The sequence below is a fragment of the Camellia sinensis genome, chromosome 11 (assembly GCF_055761805.1).
Source record: "Camellia sinensis isolate YWXY chromosome 11, ASM5576180v1, whole genome shotgun sequence".
Taxonomy (NCBI): domain Eukaryota; kingdom Viridiplantae; phylum Streptophyta; class Magnoliopsida; order Ericales; family Theaceae; genus Camellia; species Camellia sinensis.
Window position 1 is genome coordinate 124,614,797 of NC_138971.1, and position 7,000 is coordinate 124,621,796.

At 29.5% G+C, this 7,000-nt stretch overlaps 1 long non-coding RNA gene across 1 annotated transcript; it reads right to left on the reverse strand.

Moving 5' to 3' along the window:
• Positions 1-406: 406 nt before the first annotated feature.
• LOC114305729 (uncharacterized) lies at positions 407-4,743 on the reverse strand. Its single transcript, XR_014344469.1, has 3 exons — positions 4,527-4,743; positions 1,423-1,557; positions 407-721 (listed from the first exon to the last, which is right to left on the reverse strand). It is a non-coding gene; the product is annotated as an uncharacterized LOC114305729 (long non-coding RNA).
• Positions 4,744-7,000: the final 2,257 nt, after the last annotated feature.

A 7,000-nucleotide genomic window follows, 5' to 3' on the forward strand; every position in this document is an offset into this window, starting at 1 on the left:
AATTTTATACTTTTTATCCAAATGTCAAATTCAGCAAGGGTTTTATTTGATAAATCGTAATGATAGGATTCAAAAATATGTATATTATTGAAAATGGAGTTCTAAATCAAAAGTTATTAAAGTTTTAACAAAGTGAAAGGAGCTGAATTTCCTCAAACGTTATTATGAGGGTCTTTGGTCAAGATATTTGAGAATCCAACTAGCATTTTTTTTTTTAATTTTATAAACTTATAATAAAAGATCTCTAATCAAAATTCCATAAATTGATTTATAATTTGCATTGAAGCTAGTCCTTTTAACTCTTAGTACTATGTTGCTTGATCAAATTGGCTTTGGCTTAGCACCCCATGACAAAACCAAACTTCATTCAATTTATGGAGAAAGAGAGAGAGAGAGAGAGAGAGAATTGTAGGCAAACATGAGATCTTATCTAGAGATGTAATATTTTGTAGGCAAACATGAGATCTTATCTAGAGATGTAATATAATGGATACATAAGATCTTATTTAGAGATATAATCCATGGAGACTAGTGCCTCAACATCATTTTTCTGTACTTTCTTGGGATATATAGTATAATATAAACTAATTATTTAGTATTAGGCCTCGAGCTTCTCTATCGTGCCCTTGAGTTCATCCTTGTTGGCTCCTATAACCTTACCAACATTCTCCCCATTCTTCATCATTATAAACGTTGGATCATCTTATGTCCGAGCCACATCCTGCACTTTCCACAGTACTTATTAGTATTATCCTCTTCTTTTTTCTTTTCTTTTTTTAAATTTTTTATTGTTACTTTAAAAATAAATAAATAAAAAGAATTGAAAATTGATGGATGTCACCATGGCATCCAGGATTCACCTCGATTAATCCTCGAGCACATGTAATCTCTTTATTAAATAACTTGTGCAATGGAAAATATAAGAGAATATTTTTTATAAACATTTTATGAAATTTAGTTAAATTGTTTATATACAATTATACATTAGTGGTGGGTGTAAATCCGATGCGTTGATAATTTTATATTTATATATGTAGATAGTTTGATGAATAAGAATATTTGATTAGCAAATTTGAATTGTTTGATGGAGGAGAAAAATTATTTAACAGTTACTGGATGGCAGAAATGACAGTTACAATTGGCCTCGTTTGGGAACAGATTTTTTTAGTAACTTTTTGATTTTTTGGCTAAAATATGATGTAAAAAAAACTAGTATGTTTGGGTTGACTTTTTGACTTTTTACAAAAAGATATGGAAAAAGTAGAGAGAAAATGAAATCTTTGACTTTTTGGTATAGATTGTTGGTTTTTTGACTTTTTTAATAACTTTTTAACTTTTTGATTAAAAAAGTCACTTGTCAAACGAGACGAGTGAGAAGAGTATTATTGAAAAAATAAAATATGCAACAACATTTACACTAACTCGGGTGTTGGGCTTGAGCATCTCTCTGAGTTTATCCCTCTTGAGCGCTACATACTTATCGGGATCTCACCAATTCTTCATCGCCATTAGCGCTATACAGTTGTCATGTTCAACGTCATATTTCGGAGCCACATCCTGCACTTTCCACAGTATTTAGTAGTATTATCCTCTTCTTTTTTTAAAAAAAAAATTATTGTTACTTTGAAAATAAATAAATAAAAAGAATTGAAAATTGATGAATGTCACCGTGGTATCAAGGATTCACCTCGATTAATCCTCGAGCACATGAAATCTCTTTATAAAATAACTTGTGCAATGGAAGGTATAACTTATAAGATAATATTTTTTATAAACATTTTATAAAATTTATTTAAATTGTTTATATACAATTATACATAAGTGGTGGGTGTAAATCCGATACGTTGATAATTTTATATTTATATATTTAGATAGTTTGATGAATAAGAATATTTGATTAGCAATTTTGAATTGTTTGATGGAGAAGAAAAATCATCTAACAGTTATAGGATGGAACGGAATGACAACTACTGAGTGAGAAGGGTATTATTAAAAAAATAAAAATGTAACAGCGTTCATACTAAGTCAGGTGTACACTTTATATAATAATAGAATAGAATAAATAAAGGCAAATTTCACAAGTAGTCACTACACTTTTCCTCTTGTGTCATTTGGATTCCTACACTTTCAATTGGCTTAATTTTTACCCTTAACATTAGATTTTGTGTAACCAACTAGACTTAGCATAATTAGCCACCATGACTTTCCTAAACGCTTAGTCCCTAAGGAGAGGTCATGGATTCAACTCTCCCTAGGAGGGTTGAATTATGGGGGCAAGCACTAACTTGCTTTATAAAGGTAGGGAGATTACCTTCCATAGATGCTAATCTAACAAATAACAACTGACTTTCGCCAATCAAAAAAGAAAAACATTAGAATTTGTGTCAATTTAATCTTTTTTTCTTTTTTTCTTTTTTTTTTTTTTTTTTTTTGAACTCATCAATTTAATCTATTTGATAACTCTTTTATGGATTTTTGATAGAAAATTATCATTGAGGTAGTTGAGCTTTACTCACTAAATTGATCAAGTTTATATATATATATATATATATATATATTCCTAAAAACATGACACATGTGGCTCATGTGTACATTTTTTCATAATACAATGCTCTAACAATTGTAATGAAGTCGACTAAATTAAGACAAAATAAAAAGTTTAAAGTCAAAATCAAACCAGTTAAAATTATTTATTATTTATATAATTGCAGGACATGTGGCATTCTCCTACTTATTTGGAGAATATAAGAAGTTATGAAGTATTAAACACATGTGAAAAGATGATGGACGACAAAGTGGAGAATATGGAACATAAAGTGAAGGTTAAAGGAAGTTATGGAGACATAGAAATGACGTGGAAGATCATGGAATATGAAATAGAGAAGCTGGAAAAATAGGGTAGTTACTAGATAGTTTTTTCCTAAAAGTTTTTGCCTATAAATAGTCATTTATAGCTACATTATAATCATCCAACTCAAATCAAAGACAATTGATTTATATTTTTCTTGTCATTTATATTTTCCGCACTTTATTTTATACACTTCCTTTTTGAAGCATAGGAGTAGAGATAATTAATGATTACTTTGATTGCTCACTCAATCATCCCGATTGTTTGCTCAATCATCTTTCTCTATCTCCCTTTCTTTTTCTTTTAATTTTTCATTTTTCTACACTTTGTAATTTTGAAATCATCTTCGTTGAGGCAAACGAACCGTCAATGCAATCACTGGATAATTGGCTTGAAGCCGTGCTATGATTTCGCAAAACATACACCATGAAGCTGTGAACTTTACAACAGTATGAATAAAATAAAATAAAATAAAATAAGATTATATATATTTATACTATTATTAAGTGAAGGCCTTATTGGTGTAGTGAAATCTTTACTTTTCTATTTTAAAACAAAAAAAAAAGTTACACAAAGAGGAAGGCTAGACTTGAACCCATGACTATGGATTTAACGTAAGAGAACTAATACCACTTAAGCTAAGTAAACATTACAATATTAATTTCATTATTATTTTCTTTTATTTTTGCTTATTTAAATTATACACGCATCGCTTGTGTCACCCGCTGATACATACTTCCTCCGTCTCAAATTAATAATCCCTTTTCAAAATTCAAACTTTTTAAAGAGACATAATCATTACACTTTGAATCCAAATTTTAAAGAATAAAATTCCAAAAATGCCTTCATATTCTCATTTTTAAATATATTTATAATTACTTTACAAGAGATAATTTTAGAAATTTAAAATTTAAAATTTTTAAATTTCAAAGTGGACACATATTTTGGGATAATAAAAAATAAAATAATGGACCAATAAAATTGTAACACCCTGTCCCACATCGGAAGTTTGCATGGGTGATCTTGGGCATATATAGCACCACTACCTTGCTACTAAATAACTTGGACTTAAGCTTTTGGGTATTGTTGGTCGACCCACAAGTTATTTGGGCCAGCAAGTAGTGGGGCGTTACAAATGGTATCAGAGCCGACCCATGCACACAACCATGTGGGCCACTTATTCTGGGCTGGCCACGAGCTTGTCGTGGTATTCTGATTGATTATAGACCCTCGCGAGGACGCGAGGATTTATAAGTGGGGGAGTTTGTAACACCCTGTCCCACATCGGAAGTTTGCATGGGTGATCTTGGGCATATATAGGACCACTACCTTGCTACTAAATAACTTGGACTTAAGCTTTTGGGTATTGTTGGTCGACCCACAAGTTATTTGGGCCAGCAAGTAGTGGGGCGTTACAAAAATGAGATGGAGTGAGTATATATTAGTAGAAATCTCAAAACAAGAATAACATGAATAACATAGTTGAAATTGGATACGACAGTTGACTGAGTGGTCTATGTACTATCACTTGAGATAGTGAGAAGGTAAAAGGTTTAGAGTGACTACGGCCTTTTCATTATAATCTGATTTACTAACATCTAACATCGTATGATCAAACAAAAAAATAAAATAAAAAAATAGTTGTAATTTGTGCTCAGGAATTAATTTGCTTTATTACCTGTTCGTCCTTCATTGGGAGGTAAATTTTGTAGTCTGCATCATCTTTGTCGGCTTCTGATCGAGAGGTTTCATTTCCCATCGATTCAATCTTAGTCTGAAAAGCAACACTTGCACAACTTTTTTCTTCAAGTTTTGCTAATTGCCCTTTTCTTTTTTCTCACTTGGATTGTTGTTTTAGGAAATTGGGATTGTACTCGTTTTTATAGAAGGGACTCATGATGGATAAGAAGTGAATTTACATAAAAGTTGATTATGATGATTCGAATAGTTTATTTTGTAAAAAATTTTAAGCAATTAGTTATAGAATCAAAAAATAATATTATCATCTCTATAATACTAAAACATAAATTTTACCTTCCATATTCTTGTATTTTCATACCATATGCATTAGTTTCAATCAATTATAAATTTACTAAAAGAGATTCAATATAATTGTATCAAATTTATGGATTCTGTGTAATTTACCCTAAGAAAAATGTGTACATACTATTAATATTGAAAAAATATGTTGAAAATAAAATATGTTATATTATTTCATGTACTTTATTTTCCGAATACTTTTCAATATATTTTTGGACAACAAATAATTAGTGTAACAATCATATTATCATATGTTTTTTTATCAGCAAAGAAATTTTTTTATTAAAATTAAGGAGAGTACAAGCATGGTAAAGAGAGCTGAGATCCAAGATCGCATCATCACAAGAAGAGATGATCGCAATTAGTTGGCATCATCACCCGTGCTAATGACACCATGATGTCACTAACTAATAAAAAATTGCAAATAAAATTGTATGAACACTCATTGTTTGTCACTAACTCAACTATGTAATTCCCACTATCACAAATATGAAATTTCTTATTAGCTAGTACATAAGCTTTTCCTTATTACATATAAAATTAAACCACATAAAAATTATAAGAATATAAATGTCAACACGATGAAGTCTCATATGTTATAAATGATAAAATATCAGTCAATATAGCTACAAATGAACAGAGTCATTCATGAACAGGCTCGAGTTTGGTTCAATAAAGACTTGTTCGAACTCAATTCGTTAAATTTTTATTGAGTTCGAACTTGATATTGAATTTGTTAAAATCTCAATAAACAACGAAAAATATACCAAAGTTTGACTCAACTTGACTTTACAGCCATATCAACCAATAAGGATGTATCTCTGATAACCCTTACTATTTTTCATGTGTATTTTTGATATTCTTCTATCATATCTTTGTTATGATGAGGTGTAACTTTTTAATATTTATTTAAAATTTAATTCTATATATATATAAATGTACTCATTTTTAAAAATAGGGAGAATTGCATTCCAATAGGACAGGAAAAAAAATTTACACAAATATGGAGGGGTGCAAGTCACACTTACACCCCCACAATTTTTCACTTGCACCCCATCATAGAATCATTTGCACCCCATATATTTTTGTAATTGGTTTTATTTATACCGCTCTATTGAAATTCTCCCTACAAAATATAACTACGATCCGATTCCATGTCAGTGATTTTGACACGTAATGTTTGTACCCTTGCATTTTATTTATTTATTTGTTTATTTATTTTATTTTTTTTGAGAATCAAATCAGGCTTGCAGGTTAAAATGCCGGGAAGCTACTTGTTAAGTTCCATGCATCAAGTTGTACTCTCCAAGTTAGAGCAAGTTAAGAAAGGTATCATTCCACAATTCATTGATTCAAAGACATTTATACTTTTATTCGCTTTTTCCTTTTAAAAAAGTTGAAATGGCATGGTAATGGAATTCCAATTCCTCCAAACTACATTGTGGGAAAAGCATCTATATATCAAAGATAATTACTCAGTTCACAAATGAAATTGGATGAACCCTCATTGTTTGTCATTAACTCAACTATGTAATTTCCACTATCACAAATATAAAATTTCTTATTAGTTAATACCTAAACTTTTCCTTATTACATATAAAATTAAACCACATAAAAGTAATAAGAATATAAATGTCAGTATGACAGAGTTTGATATATGATAAATGATGAGATATCAATCAATAGAGTTACAAATTCACAAAGTCATTCATGAACAAATTCGAGTTCGGTTAGGTAACTTGTTTGAATTTGGTTCATTAAATTTTTATTGCGTTCAAACTCAAACTCGAATTCGTTAAAATTTTAATAAATGAGACAAAATATACTAAAGTTTGACTCGACTCGACTTTGTAGCCTTATCAACCAATAAGGATATATCTCTAACAATCCTTGCTATTTTTTCATGTGTATTTTTAATAATTTTCTATCATATCTTTGTTATGATAAGGCGTAATTTTTTAATATTTGTTTACAATTTAATTCTATATATATATATATATATATATATGTACTCCTTTTACAAAATAGGAGAATTACTTTCTAGTGGGATAGGAAAAAAAATTATATAAACGTGGAGGAGTACAAGTCACACTTGTATCCCCATAGCATTTC